Source organism: Saccopteryx bilineata, chromosome 7 (assembly GCF_036850765.1).
Source record: "Saccopteryx bilineata isolate mSacBil1 chromosome 7, mSacBil1_pri_phased_curated, whole genome shotgun sequence".
Classification (NCBI taxonomy): domain Eukaryota; kingdom Metazoa; phylum Chordata; class Mammalia; order Chiroptera; family Emballonuridae; genus Saccopteryx; species Saccopteryx bilineata.
The window spans coordinates 52,844,550-52,861,588 of record NC_089496.1 but is presented as its reverse complement, the minus strand read 5'-3'; the positions used below and the strand labels follow the sequence as shown (position 1 = coordinate 52,861,588).

The window sequence follows — 17,039 nt, the reverse complement described above, 5'->3', positions numbered from 1 at the left end:
AGTTAGAAACGTCCACTCATCCTTAACCTTAGCAATTTGATTTATGGTAGGCTTGTACTATTTTATGAAGAGAAAAGATTGTTCTTCGTATTCTACCCAGTTTTGCATAGCAATTAATTAGGCATCCTTAAAATATACAGACTATCTCATCCCTTGATTTTTTTCACCATGTTCCAGACGTGAAGCTCTGCCTTGCAGATCGCCGATGAAGAATAGACCAGTTTCATGTCTAGGTCGGCAGTGTGTCGTTGGCAGGGAAAAAGAAATTGAGGTTCAGGGTTTGGGGTTGAGCCTCTTCACTGGAGTGGTGCATTTTCCGTAGCTGTTCCTTTTGTTGCCTCGAGTTGTTACAAGAAACCGCAATGACAGTCGGCAGTTTTTCATGTAGATAGTAACATCTTGGTGGGCTGGCAGTTCAAAAGTAGAAGAACTGTAGCATTTATTTTGAGTTCAGTGGATTTGTGAGGATTGCAGTCAAGGGTTCTGATGCTACATTTAAATACTAACGTTTCCTCCTCAAGTAATTCAGTAACAGAAAAGAAGCTCTATATATTTTTTTCCTCTGTGGGGGCCATAACTCTCTTTCACTGACATAATCATTTCTCCTACATTTGACTTTTTATTATTGTTAAGTAAGTGCTACTTGATGAGCAAGCATTTCAAAATAGATGTTGATTTGAGGAGTTTACAATTTTTTTTTTTAACGCAAGTTTTGTTGAAATGAAATTAATTGTGCTTTGTACAGAGAAGCCTCCTGCCAGCCATGAGGAACTGACGGCTTGGGCGGGATATGCTGATGTTGTGGAAAACTATCTTACGTAACCCTGTTGTCTCGGTCTATGCGTTTTATTTTTGGTGAGATAGATGTGGCAAGGGAGGCTCTGAGGCTGCTTGAGGACTTACGCGCAATAACGAGCTGTCGATCAGAAACCCTCTGTAGTGATGGTGAGCCCGCAGCGCGGTTGTGCACGCGTATGTGACGCGGTGAGCCTCACAGCACCTGGGAAGGGGGTCGCTGACCTTGCGTCCCTCTGGCAATGGCGGTGTGGTCGGCGTTCTCCGCGGGTGGTCAGACCCACTCCGCGGGTGGTCAGAACTCTCCCCGTCCGCCTGGGGATGCCCTCGGAAGGCAATCCCAGCATCGGCAGGGAGACCCCCAGTCCTGTTCCCCTGGGTTCAGGGCAGGTCTCCGTCTCCTGACTGTGGTTTCCACTAAGTGGACACCAGGACGGGTGGCTTCATTTAAGGCTCTTTGTGACTTTCGAAGCTGAGCCCAACCTCATTAATCTGGACCTCATTTGTTCAGAACATGTCTTAGTTGAGAAAAGTGCTGGGCTGAAGTTGACTTTTCCGCTCTCTGCAAAGGCTTCCTAACCCATTAACCGAGCTAATAGTGCAAACAGGATTGGAAGAACAAATGGTATTCAAGAGCCAAACTCACTCGAGAAGTCCCCCCACCTCCCCGCCACCCACCCAATGGCCGCCCCGATCTAAAGACTCCCGGCACTCGGAATAGAAAACATTCTCGGAGTTCTCTGAAGGACCGCCTCTGCCCAGCAGTGACGGGAATCCCAAAAGGCCCTTCTGTGAAAGAGTTCCCTCGTTTATGATTACCTTGCTTTAAACCCTGCTACTCCACGTAGCTGAGGTCCGACTCCACGTGGGAGGCGCATTGGGAAGGTTTCATAAAGACAGGGGCTTGTTGGTGTCCCGTTGGGGCGGCGGCCAAGGGGAGACCTTCCCGCCAGTGAGCGGTCAGGTGGGGCTTTGCTGACCAGCTTCCGGGACAGCCAGCTGTTTGAGATGGAGACACTGAATTCATTCTGTGTATAGTGCTTATTTTTGAAATGTTTTTAATTTTTAGTATTTAAGTCTTTTTATTTTGGCAAACATAATATGAACAGAACTAGATTGCTTGCTGTAGTTATACACTCTCTCTCTCCTTTTTTTTTTTGCTTTATACAAGTTGTAAACATATTTAATTATCTTTTTATTGAATGTATTGGGTTTACATTGCTTAATATAATTATACAGGTTTCAGGTGGACAGTTCTACTCTACAGCATCCATATATTGTCTTGTGTGCTCGCCACCAAAAATCAAGTCTCTTCCCATCACCGGCTCTTCCCCCTCCTTCCCCCTCGTCTTCCTCCCCCCACCCCCTCTCCCTCTGGCAACCACCACACCTTTGTCTGTGTGTAAGTATGTGTATATGTGAGTGTGTATATGTTTTTTTAGACCAAGAATGAACCCACATTGATTCACCCAAACTCCACATTTTGAATGAGGGCTCACTCTTGATGCTGCACATCTTACGGGTTCGGGCAGATGTGCAATGTCATGTCCCCATCATCACAGCATCATACAGGGGGTTTTCACTGCCCCCCCCCCAAATCCACTGTGCTCGCCTACTACTGGTATCTGCCCCCTGCCCCGGTAACCATGGATCTTTTTATTGTCTTCGTAGTATTGCTTTGTCCAGACGGCCAGGTTGTTGTCATCATAGAGTAGGCAGCCTTTTCTCCATGGCTCCTCTCTCTTAGTCATATACCTTTATGACTCTTCCATGTCTTTCTCATGACTTGATAGCTCGCTTCGTCTTTTGGCATTGAATCATATCCCATTGTCTGGATACAGAGAACAGCAATTTTCACACAGATTTGTCACACACACCCCACAGCCTAGTACACTGCCTACCAGCGGGCTTTGCTTACCAACAGTACGCTCCCCAGGGAATTCTGAGTGAGCGAATGAATGGACCTGTTTCGCTTCCGTGCTGGAAACGGTGGCAGAACAGGTGGAGAGTCCTTTTCTGCACGGTTGAATAAGAAATGTGTTTTTCATCTCTTTAGGGAGCTAAAATAAAGGATCTGTCTCCAAACTTGAAATCCCAGAACCAAATTCTTAGCCTTCTCAGATTGACTCTGTTTCCCATTCTCCCTCCCGGTTAACTCCTGGGATTGTGGGTTTCTCTCTCAGGATGTCACCCCGAGGAAGGAAAGATGGTGGTGCGGAATTGTATCGTTTCCTCGCTGACTTTTCTGAGCTGTGATCCCACACAGGAAGCTCCATCCTGTGCTGATGTTCGAGGCTCTGTTACCATGGAGCAGTTCCCCAGCTCGGAAGAGGGTCGCATCGCACACAGTGTTACAGGAAAAAGAGAATGATTAAAATTACACTATAAAAAAAAATCCTGATTAATAATAGAAATGGGGAAAATGTTTTCAAAATTAAATACAGGGCAGAGTACAATATATTTTTATGTGGCTGTGCGAACATTGCCTTTTATTTTTTATTTTATTTTCCTGGCTGTGCGAACATTGCCTTTTATTTTTTATTTTATTTTCTATTGGTTTCTGTTTTGTTGGAGGAATTGTATTGCTTCTAAAAGACCCTGCTGTCTACTAGCTTCTGGGCGTATGTCCAAAATACAAGTGGACATTAACTCAATTCAGCAGATAAGATTTCCTTAGAGACTTCCAGAAGACTTCACTAGTCCATCTCTGGCAACAGGATCTGACCTGTGCCCTCCCAGAGAAAGCTACTTACAGAAAAAATAATCGGATTTGGTGCTTGTGTGGAGGTCAAGGAGGATACGAGAGGGTGAAGGATAAATACAAGATTTTGAAACAAAGGTGACTTGGAGAATGAAGGTAACCTTGACCCCAAGGTGGGCCTGGAGGGGGGTTGATGTTGAAGCGAAGTGATGGGCTCTGGTCCCAAAGGGGTGCATCGCAGACGGACCCTGCAGTCCGCAGGCAGGGAGGTCTCTAACGTGAGGGCTGTCACCCTGTTTCCCTGCGCGGGTGGAGCGAGCAGGATTTACAGGTTTTCTGGGCCCACAATTATACAGGTTTAGAATTTACTTGTGCTATAGTGCCAGTTAATACATTGTATAGCATTCTGAAGCTCATTAACAATGATAAAATGATTAATGATGGTATGTTTACAAAAAAAGTCTCTTTTTTTTCTGGTAAAAATTGCATATTTTTTTTACAACTTTTAGGAAAAATAAAATTTAGCAGCATTAGAAGACAAACAAAATGAGTCACAATTAAATATAAGGTCTACCGGAAAGTTCTGTCTGTTTTTGGAATAAAACAAAATAAATTTTTTTTTGCCATCAGTAAACTTTATTAAATAATATAATTGCCATTATTATTAATGATTTCTTGCCAGTGTGAGGGCAATTTGTATATCCCATTTTTGAAAAATGTTTTATCTTTTGATGCGAAAAATTGAACCAGTGCTTGTTTGAGATCTTCTTCATTTTTGAATTTTTTGCCCTTCAAAAAATTTTGTAAGGACAAAAACAAGTGATAGTCGGAGGATGCTAAGTCTGGGGAATATGGTGGATGCGACAGACATGCTTCTGTAGCATTTCTTCCTTGTTGAAATTCGTAAAAATTATAGTGGCGTAAATGAACTTTATCAGTAGCCATTGGTAAACTATGGCTTCACACATAAGACTAACGTGAATCAACTTTGTTTTAGTTAATTTGCTACGTCAGTATGTATACATTAAGTGATAAAAATAGAGAGGCACACATGCGCCAAATAAACATGTGCTTACGTGTCGAAACTTGTTGTGATAGAAACGGACAGAACTTTCCGGTAGACCTGATACGTTTAGAGGCCTCAAATAGTTCCCTGATTCTATGGAAGGCAAAGAAGAAAGAACTGAAAGAATCCTGTGCTCCCAGGACCTTGGTCTGGACAGAATTCTGCTCAGGAGCACAGCAGGTGGGGTGGGGGGCAGGGGCAGGTGTGGGCCCAGTGTCAGCCAGGAGGGGGCGCTGTGTTCTCAGCATTTAGCGCCAACACAAACAGGTCACTGGCGATGTGTGCATTAACCTGACAGGTGTCCTCAGGATACCAGGTGTGAAGTTAGAGCAGTGAACAGGTTGTGACTCCCGGTCAGCGGGGCATGCGGGCTTCTCGATACCAGCTGGGTGTTGTCTCAGCCCGGTGAGGCTCAGGTTCCCATGTCTGTGAAATTGGATTCCTAGGGTACCTACCTCATCAGGGAGTGTGCAACGATTATAGTAGATTTGCCATGTTCACGAAGTAAGATCCCAGCCTAGAAAAAGCACCTGGTGACTATGAATGGTGATTAAAAAAAAAAAAAAGAAAGAAAAATTTTATTTATTGATTTTACAGAGAGAGAAGAGAGGGGTGGGGAGGAGCAAGAAGTATCAACTCACAGTGGCTTCACTTTAGTTGTTCATTGGTGGCTTGTCGGCTGTGCCTTGACCCGGCAAGCCCAGGGCTTTGAACCGGCGACCTCCGTGTTCCAGTTGATGCTTTATCCACTGCGCCCCCACAGGCCGGGCATGAATGGCTATTTTTGAACACATTTAAAATCTACCCAATGAACACCTATCTACTTCAGTTTAATGTGATTATGGATCCCCCCTACAGAACATGCTGAGTGTCGAGGACCATTCGGAGGGACTTTAATATATTGTTCCTGGTTTCACAGAACCAGTATAGACGGGTCCAAGTCCACCCACGTAATAGATCTGTTGAGGTGAAGAGTTTGGGGGTTTTCTGTCATGGAAACAGTATCAGTCATCATTCGAAAGCTTTCTTTATTCTCTATGTAATCAGCAGGGCTCAGGTGAGGTAGATCATGAGGAATGGCTAACCTGTTTATTTGTTTGTTTTTAACTACCTTCATTCTCAAGACGTCACGACTTCCATGAAGCAGCCCCTTGTTTCTCTGGCCGAGAGCTGGTAGCCCAGACTGAGAGAGCACCAAGCAGGAATACCCCCGTGTTAGAGAGAGTGCAGAGGGCAGAAGCTCTCAGCGAGCCTGGCTGGACGCTGGGCTCCCCTGCTGTGCAGGCAGGGAGCCCCTGTGACACAGCCAGCCCCTTGTCCCCACCCACCAGCAGGTGCCATGTCTGGTGGCAGCTGCTCTCAGCCCCCCAGGCGTCCTCACCACGGTGGTCCTGCAGTGCCATGCTCCCATTCCCTCCACCCCAGATGGTCCGTTTACATCACTGAGACACCTGCTTGGACGGTTGGCCCCTGTGGCTTGTGGGACGCTGACTTGCTCGGGGGTCAGCGTGATGCTCGTGAGTGCCGATTGGGACCGTCCCCTGTGGTGGCCCACGCCTGCAGTAAGGAATGTGAGTTCTAGCAGAACTCTTGCAATAGCGAACCTTTTGAGGTTTTCCCAGCCGTTGGAAGTGCTATGAAAGATTTTTCCAATAAACGGACCACAGGACGAAAGAAAGCACACCCCAATCCAATCTTGCGGCGTGCTGGGAGGAAAACAAGACCAGCCCGTTCTTCTCTCTCCTCCTCGGTCTGGGGGCAGGTGTCCGGCAGGCACGCCGTTCCTTCCCGGGGGGTTGCCCGCTGGGAGTCGGGGACAACAGCATCTCTTGTTTATAAACTGAAAGCAGAGAGTAACAGATGAGGGCGGATGTCCTAGGGGTTGGTGTGAGCATTGCCTCTCCGCCCTTACCCACAGACGCCGCTGACAAGGGGCAGCGCCAACTTCAGAGCGCTCCGTGGCTCTGAAACCTCGTTTCCTGAAGACAAACGGGACGCAGACGATCCCTATTAGAAAAGAGCGTTTCCAGTTTACACTTAGCATGGCGGACAGTCTAGGGAAACAACTCTTCAGGGGGAAGATACAGAGAAACGCCGGACAGGAAGAGGGTGACAGGAAGTCCAGGACACGGGGAATTAGGACCAGATTTTCAAGGTGGAACTAAGGCAAGTGAATCCCTAACCCCAGGCTGATGAGTAGATAATAATTAGAAAAATAAAACTGCTTTCTCTTTCTTTTTCTGATGGCCAAGCACAGATGTCAGATGTCTTCACTTGATTTCATATTGAATGCGAGGGTTAACTGCCATCGTGGGGGAAAGGAAGCTATATATTTTTTTGTCCTCAGAAAGTGCTGAAGCAGATTGTCTACTAAAGAAATCTTAATAGAGAATCCAAAGGCGAAGACCTCACAGCGGGGAAGGAGGGCGCAAGGCTGGGGAGGGGATCTAACTGCCATGAGCAGCTTTCCGCCTGGAAGTTCCATACTGAGCATTCAGGTAACAGGAACCCCATTCACTTCTGTGCTTTGCGATTTGAGGGCGTCAGAGCTGCAGCTTCGAGAGTTCGCTGCTCGGGTGTGTGTGTCTCGTGTTAAACAGGCTCTTCGAGAAGGTGTGTCCTGACTCTGTGTACTTACCAAACCAGCCCTGGGAAACAGGCGTCCCCTCCTCATAACTCTCTGTCGGCTAAGGCCCTAATCATCGGTGACCCTGTTACCTCGGTGACACTGCCGTCTATTCCTGTCCCCTTCACCCAGAAGCTCTCGACTCTCTGGCCCCCTGGCCCAGGGGTTAGCAAGCCTGTTCCCTCAAGGGAAAGACGGTACACCAGCCAGGAAGGTGGGTACCTGAGTCCTGGTTACGCTGTATTTACGATAATGGGCAGCAGACCGGGTTTGTTCCGTGGACCGTGGTTTGCAGACGCCTTCTATTTCATGTGGCCAACTGCTACTGTTGAAGACTGGCTGTTTCCACTGGCCCGTGCTAAACCTCTTCCTCCAGGTAGCCACGTGGCCTCCCCTCACCCCTCCGGGAAGCTACACAAGTGTCACCTTGCCAACGAGGTTCTTTTTTTTTTTTTTTTTTTTTTTTTCTTTTCATTTTTCTGAAGCTGGAAACAGGGAGAGACAGTCAGACAGACTCCTGCATGCGCCCGACCGGGATCCACCCGGCACGCCCACCAGGGGCGACGCTCTGCCCACCAGGGGGCGATGCTCTGCCCATCCTGGGCGTCGCCATGTTGCGACCAGAGCCACTTTAGCGCCTGGGGCAGAGGCCACAGAGCCATCCCCAGCGCCCGGGCCATCTTTGCTCCAATGGAGCCTTGGCTGCGGGAGGGGAAGAGAGAGACAGAGAGGAAAGCGCGGCGGAGGGGTGGAGAAGCAAATGGGCGCTTCTCCTGTGTGCCCTGGCCGGGAATCGAACCCGGGTCCTCCGCACGCTAGGCCGACGCTCTACGCCAACGAGGTTCTTTTCGTCAGCGTGCCGGCAGGACCCAGCTGGCATGCTCGAACGAGAACAGTTACAGAACGGTGTAACTGGCAGGGAGTAGGGTGGTCAGGAGGGACATGTCAGTGCCAGGCTGGTGGAGTAGAGCATTAGATGGAAATCTATTTTTGTCCAGAAGGTACTAAAGGAAGCTAATTTTTCCTAATGATTGTGAAAAAGTTGCTTGTGTGTATGTGTGTGTGTGTGTGTGTGTGTGTGATACAGACAGAGGGACAGAGAGAAAGACAGATAGGGACAGACAGACATGAGAGAGAGAGATGAGAAGATCAATTTGGTCCTGGCCGGTTGGCTCAGCGGTAGAGCGTCGGCCTGGCGTGTGGGGGGGACCCGGGTTTGATTCTCGGCCAGGGCACATAGGAGAAGCACCCATTTGCTTCTCCACGCCCCCCCCCTCCTTCCTCTCTGTCTCTCTCTTCCCCTCCCGCAGCCAAGGCTCCATTGGAGCAAAGATGGCCCCGGGCGCTGGGGATGGCTCCTTGGCCTCTGCCCCAGGCGCTAGAGTGGCTCTGGTCACGGCAGATTGATGCCCCGGAGGGGCAGAGTATCGCCCCCTGGTGGGCAGAACATCGCTCCTGGTGGGCATGCCTGGTGGATCCCGGTCGGGTGCATGCGGGAGTCTGTCTGACTGTCTCTCCCCGTTTTCAGCTTCAGAAAAAATTCTTCTTAGTTGTTCATTGACTGCTCATTCATATGTGCCTTGACCAGGGGGCTACAGCAGACCAAGTAACCCCTTGCTCAAGCCAGCGACCTTGGTTCCAGGCTGGTGAGCCTTGAAGCTGGCAACCTTGGGGTCTCGAACCTGGATCTTCCACATCCCAGTCCCATGCTCTATCTACTGCAGCACCGCCTAGTCAGGCTGAAAAAGTTGCTTTTTATTTTATTTTATTTTTATTTTTTCCATTGGTTTGAGATTAGGGGAAAGACAGAGAAAGAAGCATCAACTCATTGTTCCATTTAGCTGTGCATTCACTGGTTGCTTCTCGTATGCGCCCTGACCAGTGATCAACTCCATGACCTCCGACCTCCGTAGACCAGGATGACGCTCCATCCACTGAGCCACCCAGATAGGGCCAAAAATTACTATTTTAAATAAAAATTAGTAGTTTTAATTGTTAAATTTATTTAAAAGGTTTAAAAAGAAATTTAAATACAGTGGTACCTTGAGCTACGAACAAACCTACATACAAATTTTTTTAAGATACGAGCTACAACTCGGTCCGTATTTTTGTTTGAGATCCGAGCAAAATCCCGAGATATGAGTCGTGATTCGGGAAGCTGCCGCTATTTGGCACATTGACGTACGGGTCCAGTATCAGCAGTTTGATATACGAGTTGACTGACTTAAGAGCTCGGTTAAAGAACGAATTAAATTCATATCTCAAGGTACCACTGTACAGATATCTAAATGAGCAAACACAAGGACACCATATTTAGTCCCACGAATGAGCAAAAAGTATAATAATTTTTTTTTTTAATTAGTTGTCTACACTGAGTATCAACCATATTTATTTAAATTAGTCTTTTAGGCACATAATTAATGTTGGGATTATTATGTCTTAACCCCATATCTATTGTAACTGTTCATCAAGTACGACCCCCTTTAGACTCAAATATGTACTAAATTTAGAATCCATGGTCAGAGCGTGGTGATTAGCTTACAGTTTGGTTCTGCCGTTGAAAAGAGCATCATGGCTGTCACCACGGTTTTCCCCAGCTTTCTGAGGGACACATTAGAAAGATAATGTTCTTGTTGGGGGAATATATTGGGCAATAAACAGTTTTGTGGCTGATTAAACAGCGGAGTGAAGCTGAATATTCCAATTACCAGCAAAAGGCTCTTATTGCAAATATGTTACGGTACCATGCAAATTTCCTTTTGCATATTAGTTTTTATAACATATTATTTTATGGGCCTGAATATTATTAGCTTTATACTAAGCAGTAAGCAGATGTTTACACTTTTGAAAAAATCCTAAGTATGATTTTCTGAACTTCAAAATGCAAATTAATGTCACTAGACCCCGCCTCCCAAGTAACTTTTCACTTTTCTGTAAACTATTTCTGTGCCCGTGCCAAGGCAGAAAGAAGAGAAGAGAGGACACTCAGTCCAGAAAGGACAGGCCTTTCGGTAGAGATAGCGGCCAAGGAAAGCTGACAGATTTCTACAGAAATGCAGCTCAGAGACAGAACACCTGACTCTAGACCTACAGGTTAATAAATTTGGGCTTTCTCAACAAAGACCATAGAGCTAACCCTTATCATCGAGTAACAACAACATTTACTTATTAGATGGACTATGATTATTTTAAAAAGAAATATATATAAAAAGGAAATGGAAAACCATTACATTGCTTGTCTTCTTGGGTGCTAGGAATTGAATGTTGACATCTTTTTACCTTTGGGCCCCATTATTAAGGACAGGCTTCAGAAAGAGAGATGTTATTTGATGGGGATGTGTAAGCGTAGAGGGAAGACCAGAAAAAGGCTAGATAGGAGGATTTCCGTGTCACAGAAGTACCTCTCATGGAGTTTTTAGTCTATGTACCAGATTTTGTGTAAAGAACTAGAACAGGTATAATATGGTTATCGACTGTAATTGAAAAGATATATTTTTAAAAACAATAAAGGATAAAATAACACCAATAAAAAATATATAGTAGCAACAACATTAACAATAGTGTCCCTTGTTTAACAGGATTGAAACTAAGATTTAAAAAAAAAATAAGTAAAACCATTTAGCTGTATACATACGTATCTATAGGTAGGGAAGAAGTTAGTCATAATGAGCTTTCATGATGGAGGACATTGACACACTCAAAACACCCCACAGAACACCACCTCTTGACTTAGACGTTCTAAGACAAAGACAGGCATCCTAACGCACTTTTTAGGTTCTTTTCCTGCAGGAATGGCCAGTCATGAGCCCTAAGCAAGCTGTGTCGTTACCATCAATCAACCTCAGTTCAGCCGAACCACAGGAGACCTTATATCCTATAAATCAGGGGTCGGGAATCTTTTTGGCTGAGAGAGCTATGAACGCCACATATTTTAAAATGTAATTCTGTGAGAGCCATACAACAACCCATGTACGTACGTATTATCCAATAAAAATTTGGTGTTGTCCCGGAGGACAGCTGTGATTGGCTCCAGCCACCCACAACCATGAACGTGAGTGGTAGGAAATGAATGGATTGTATACATGAGAATGTTTTATATTTTTAACATTTTTTTTTATTAAAGATTTGTCTGCGAGCCAGATGCAGCCATCAGAAGAGCCACATCTGGCTTGCAAGCCATAGGTTCCCGACCCCTGCTATAAATGCTTTGTGGATGGACACTTCTGCAGTGCTGTACCTCAAAATTTGCCCCATGGGCTACATCAAACCTATTTTTAAAAATCAGAATTAAAAGTTTCTACTTGGCAGTGATCCTCAAACTCAGACATACGAGCATCGCCACAGTGTGTCTGAAAAATGGAGTTGCCCAGGGTTAGCTCTGGAGCCTGAGAGATACTGACCGAGGAAACGTGAGGTGACACTTAGGAGGCAGTAGTTTCAATAGTCTTCTCCCGGCAAAGGGACGAGACTTTCTCTGGTGAGAACAGGGTAGAATAGAGCCACTCAGAAGTTAATCAAAAATTTCTTTTGGATACACATAATCTCCTAAAGCCATATCCCTCTAGTCATTTATTTAAAATCGTTTTAATGTACTTTTTAAACTGTTAAAGCATTTCATATAAATGAGTGGGAAATACTTTAATGTTACATGTGATCACTAAATTATTAATTTGGAAAATGAGCATCTTCTTCTAGAATATTAGACTTAAGTAGAATATGGCACAGGTTCAAACAAACTAGCCTGTAGTTCACTGAGTGCCAGAGTTCCCTGGCTGGTAATCTGCTGTGTCGCAGCTCTGAGGGCGCCTATCCTGACCGTGGTGCCACTGATGACCTTACAGGTGGAGCTCGGGTCCAGGTCTGTGTTCCAGAGACTGTCCCGGAACCATGGCTGGTTCTCAGAGCTCCTGCATTTATTATTATTTTTTTTAAATATAATGTATCAGGGTGACATAGATGAACAAAATCATGTGGGTTTCAAGTATATAATTCTCTAGTACATCACCTGATTCTCTTTCTTGTGACTGTTTCCTCTAACTTCCTCACGACATCATAGAGTTGCTCGAATCAAAAAGATTGTTTGGAAAAGGCTTGGGGAAACAAGTTGCCCTGTCTGGATTATTAAAAAGAAGGCTGTAAACCAGATATTAAGTACATGTTGCTAAAAGGGAATCACAAGAATTTTTTTTTTAATTTCCTGTTTCCACCCACCATTCCTCATTATAATGAGGTTTGCTCTGCAAATACCAGTGTTATTTTCCCATAATGGCTTCTTCCTGAAGATCTGTGCTTGGCTTTCCGTCTCCTAGTGGGGGACACGGTGGAAATACCCTGGGTAGGGTTTCGTCCTGATGTGATCAGGCGAGAATCTCGTAAAGATTGTAAGTAACTAAAAATACATTCTATTAAAAGAGAAAAAAAGGGCTTACCTTTTTTCATTGTAAAAGCATTTTTTCCTATTATGTCACAACGTTTTCTGGCGGTTCTGTGTGGAACACGCATGCGCCGCCCCCTGGCCCTTCGCCCTGCCCCCTGACCACTGCCCCTGCCCCCTGTCCCCTCCCTCCTGCCCCCTGCCCTGTCCCTGCCCCTCCCCTCTGCCCCCTGCCCCCCTTCCGTCTGCTGCCTATCCCCTCCCCCCCTGCTCCCAGGGCCCTTCCTCCGACTTCTGTGACTCGTTTCCTTAGCCCACACCAGCTGGTTCACTTCTTCCACCTCTGTGACTGTCGAAAGAAATTTTTGCTTGCAAAAAATAAGTGTATTTTAACCATTTACCTACTTCTGAATTTAAATGATGTTTTTACTTCGCCATCTTGGCTTCAGAATATATCTATTTTCTGACATAGACGAACTCCTCCAGATAGACCTGGAACCCACTCCGGGCACCTGTCCTCCCCTCTGCTGTGGCAGCCGTTTCGGTCACTCAGGTCAGCGCCAGGAAGCGGGGTGCAGACTCTGACGGCATAGGTACACACACACACACACACACACACACGTCACACAGCAACCACAAAACATCTTTTTCTTTTTTAGACGAAGGTATAATTGGCATACAACATCATATTCGTTTCAGCTGCACAACATAACGATCCAATCTTTGTTATTTTGCAAAACGATCACCACAGCGTGCAGTTCACATCGATCCCCACACAGAAGTACAAAGTTTATTTATTTTTTGTCTTGTGATGAGAGCTTGTAAGATCTGTTTTCTTACCAGCTTTCAAAGAGGCGGTACCTTAGCATGAACTAGAGCTGCCAGGCTGCACATACATCCCTGTGATTGATTTATTCTAGAGCCGGAAGCTTGTATCTAAACATACTTCTCAACGTGAAATTTTTAAAAATCATTTCCACTCGAACTAAGGAGTGGTTGTGACATGTTTTCTGACAGAGCCTAATTTGTATTAAAATTATTATGATGTTTCTATCGTGTTTTTACATTAGTTTTCTTTTTGAACTATCTCATGAAAATATGATTGATCTTGATTAATGAGGGGGCTTCGTGTTGTGCGCCCCTTCAGTGCGGGGCGTGAGGTCAGTGCCGACGTGGCCGCACCCCAGCCTGATGCTACCCCCCGTTATGTATATGCTGTGCGTGTCTGTGTGTGTGAACGCAGAGAGAAAGCACAGGATTTAGGAAGCAGTTAGCATGGTGTCAGGCCCTTATCAAGTCAGATTAAAATCTGGCCAGCATTTAATTGTTGCAAGTTTTTTTTTGTTATTTGCTACCTTACATTTCCCAGAGTGAATCTCCTTAATTGCTATTGATTTATTATTCTTGGCTTTTACGTTCCTTTATCTCTCACTGCAAAACAGGAAGGACATTTAGTTTAAAAAATATATATATATATAAAGATAAATGTAATATATAAATATATACATACGTATAATTTAAAATATGCCCTTTGTTTCTATTTGTAACATAATCCCAAAGTATCCTTATATATTTTCTGAGTTTTCCCAAAGTTGCCTCATTTTTAAAAATTTTTTTCAGGGGTTTCAGTGCTGCAGAGAATCAGTCTGTTAGAATTTGCCCTTGAACAATCCCTTTATGAAGTGGAATAAACAGTCCCGACTCTTCCTCTAATGCAGTGACCTTGCTTTGTATCGACAAAAAAAAATCTTACAGCTGGTTCTTACGTACTGCGTGTATTGATGTGTTTCTGAAGGCTCACATCAGTGAGGAGAGGCTCCAACTTGATACTCTCTTTGTAGATTTTCTTTTTTAATCCTTTAGACCGCAGAGATCTTTGGCAATATCATTTCAGATTGAATTTGCACTTGGAAACTTAAACCAGGTAATCCTTGTGGTGTGTATCTCTTGGAAAGTTTTATACCAGTGATATATTTATACTGCTCTAGTTTGGTCTTGGCAGCTTTTCGAAGTGAAACCAGTACTTTCTGGGAGCGGCGTCAGCTGCAGAGGGTTTGCTCCGGTCTGAGGTTGAACGTAAGTGGCAGTTGTTTAATGTAACCGTGTCAGTACATGGCGTACCTAAGTTTAACATTTACTTAGCACTGAACGTTGCCTCTGAGGAATACAGATGTGACTTACTTTTGCATATCTGATTCCAATGCATTATTTGATAATGCCTTGTTACTAGAACGTGAGTGATTACTAACTCAATTATAATGTGGCTGCTTCCTCCCACATGAAGTAAAACTGTCTCTCCGAATGACCCAGGGACAAGATGCCCCTGCACTGCCTAGCACTATATACCCATAGTTCCCTTCTTAATATCTGTTCACTTTGCAGACCTATCTACTTCTCTTTCTCTGTCAAAAATAGCATTCATAGCCTGACCAGGCGGTGGTACAGTGGATAGAGCACTGGACTAGGATGCCGAGGACCCAGGTTCGAGACCTCAAGGTCGCCGGCTTGAGCGCAGGCTCATCTGATTTGAGCAAAGCTCACCAGCTCGGACCCAAGGTCACTGGCTTGAGCAAGGGGTTATTCGGTCTGCTAAAGGCCCGCGGTCAAGGCACATATGAGAAAGCAATCAATGAACAACTAAGGTGTCGTAACGAAAAACTGATGATTGATGCTTCTCATCTCTCTCCGTTCCTGTCTGTCTATCCCTCTCTCTGACTCTCTGTCTCTGTAAAAAACAAAACAAAACAAAACAAAAATAGCATTCATAAGATTGATTTTTCAACAACATTCGGTTCCGAGCGTGTACATGTAACACATATTTGTGCTGGGAAATTTGAAAAAACAAACAAACAGAAAACTATAAAGAATGGTAAAAATCATCACTAATATGACTCCCAGCAAGACTAAAATTTGAGTGGGCTTCCTTTTAGGCTTTTACCTGCATAACGTAGGTGAGAGTGTGTGTGTGTATGTGTGCGCGCACACACAGGTATAAACTCCTAAGTTGCTTTACCCACTTAATATTATATAATGGACATTATTTTTCATGTCATAACCTAGGTTTTGAAAATGTAATTTTTAGTAGTTGCATCATGTTTCATTGGATGGGGTATTATAATTCACTTAACTATTTCCCTGTTTTTGGATATACAAGCTGATTTTAATTATTAGGTCATAGTATATTATTAAAAATTATTTTTTTACAACAAACACCTTTACATAGAAATTTGTTTAGAAATATATATATCTATATCACCACCCTCCGATTCTTTCCATAGGATTGATTCAAGTTGACTCCTCAAATACAAACATTTGTAAAGGTTTTAGATACATTTGCATAGCTCCTAAGACCTTTTGTGATCTGTCCCCGGCTGGCAGGCCTCTTCTGGCCTCTTCCCCACCTGCTACCAGGTCACTGAATCCTTGGTGCTTTCCAGGCCCCTGACCGTCCCCATCACACGGGCCCCCAGGACAGCGCCCGGCCCCGGGAAGGACCAGCCTTGCCATCACCTGCACAGGGAGCTCTTCTGAACGCCCCTCTTGTATATTGCTGCGGCTCCTGTGTATAAGGCCCGCATTCCCGGCAGATCCATCCTCTATCCTTAGCCATGGGCGATTGCGCGCATCCCTAACTAGTCTAAAACCTCCTCGAAGGGGCTACATTTGCATCCAGCTCCGACTTGGGTACCTGCAACAGAGTAGATGCTTAGTAACAACAGAATGTGGAATAAGCGACATGCCATTAGTGGTGACTCTTTTATCGGTCTCGTTCCGGCGACACCGGAGATTTCTCGATCTCTTCCTCATGACATAAACAATCTGTGGGCATGTCAAGAATTCTTCACCTAATGACTGCAAGGTATTATTTTTTCCCATTACTCTTCCATGGCCGTGCTGCCGGATGTGCCGTATGCACTCTGGGGGGGGGGGGCGGGGGGGCGAGGAAGGGGCACAGAAAGCGATGGACACAGAAGACGAGTGTGTGTGCAGGAGTCAGGCCCGGTGCACACAGCGCGTCTTTGCCAGCACCCCAACTCTGTTCTGTTCCCCCGAAACTACAGAGGCTGCAGGAGGAGTTCATCGTCGTGATGATGGACAGAGGCGGTCACTGCCCGCCTCCTCTCTGAATGCTGGACCCAGCGCTGCGGTCCGCAAGGATCTCTGAGCGTCTACATTTCTTGACTCAGCACTTTTGAGCACCTTCTCTGTGTCCATCACCGCACACACGGGGGCAGCTTGATATGTATACACTGCTCTCAAAAATGAGGGACTATCTGATCGCTTCATATTCATTTAAAAATATCCCCTAATTCTGCTCACAAAGATGAGGGGATCTTTTATCGCTTCACATTCATTTTGAAGTATCCCCTCATTTGTGTGAGCAGTATATTTCCATTGTTACTCTTTCTATTAAAATACAATAAGATATTTAATTTAGATTAAACATAAGTACTAACTTTTACGGCCTTTTACAGCT

The 17,039-nt window shown here is 45.1% G+C and overlaps 1 protein-coding gene across 1 annotated transcript in view; it reads left to right on the top strand.

Annotated features, from left to right (window-relative positions):
- IMMP2L (inner mitochondrial membrane peptidase subunit 2) overlaps window positions 1-17,039 on the top strand; it is a 650,984-nt gene that overhangs the window by 605,364 nt on the left and 28,581 nt on the right. The window lies entirely within an intron of this gene.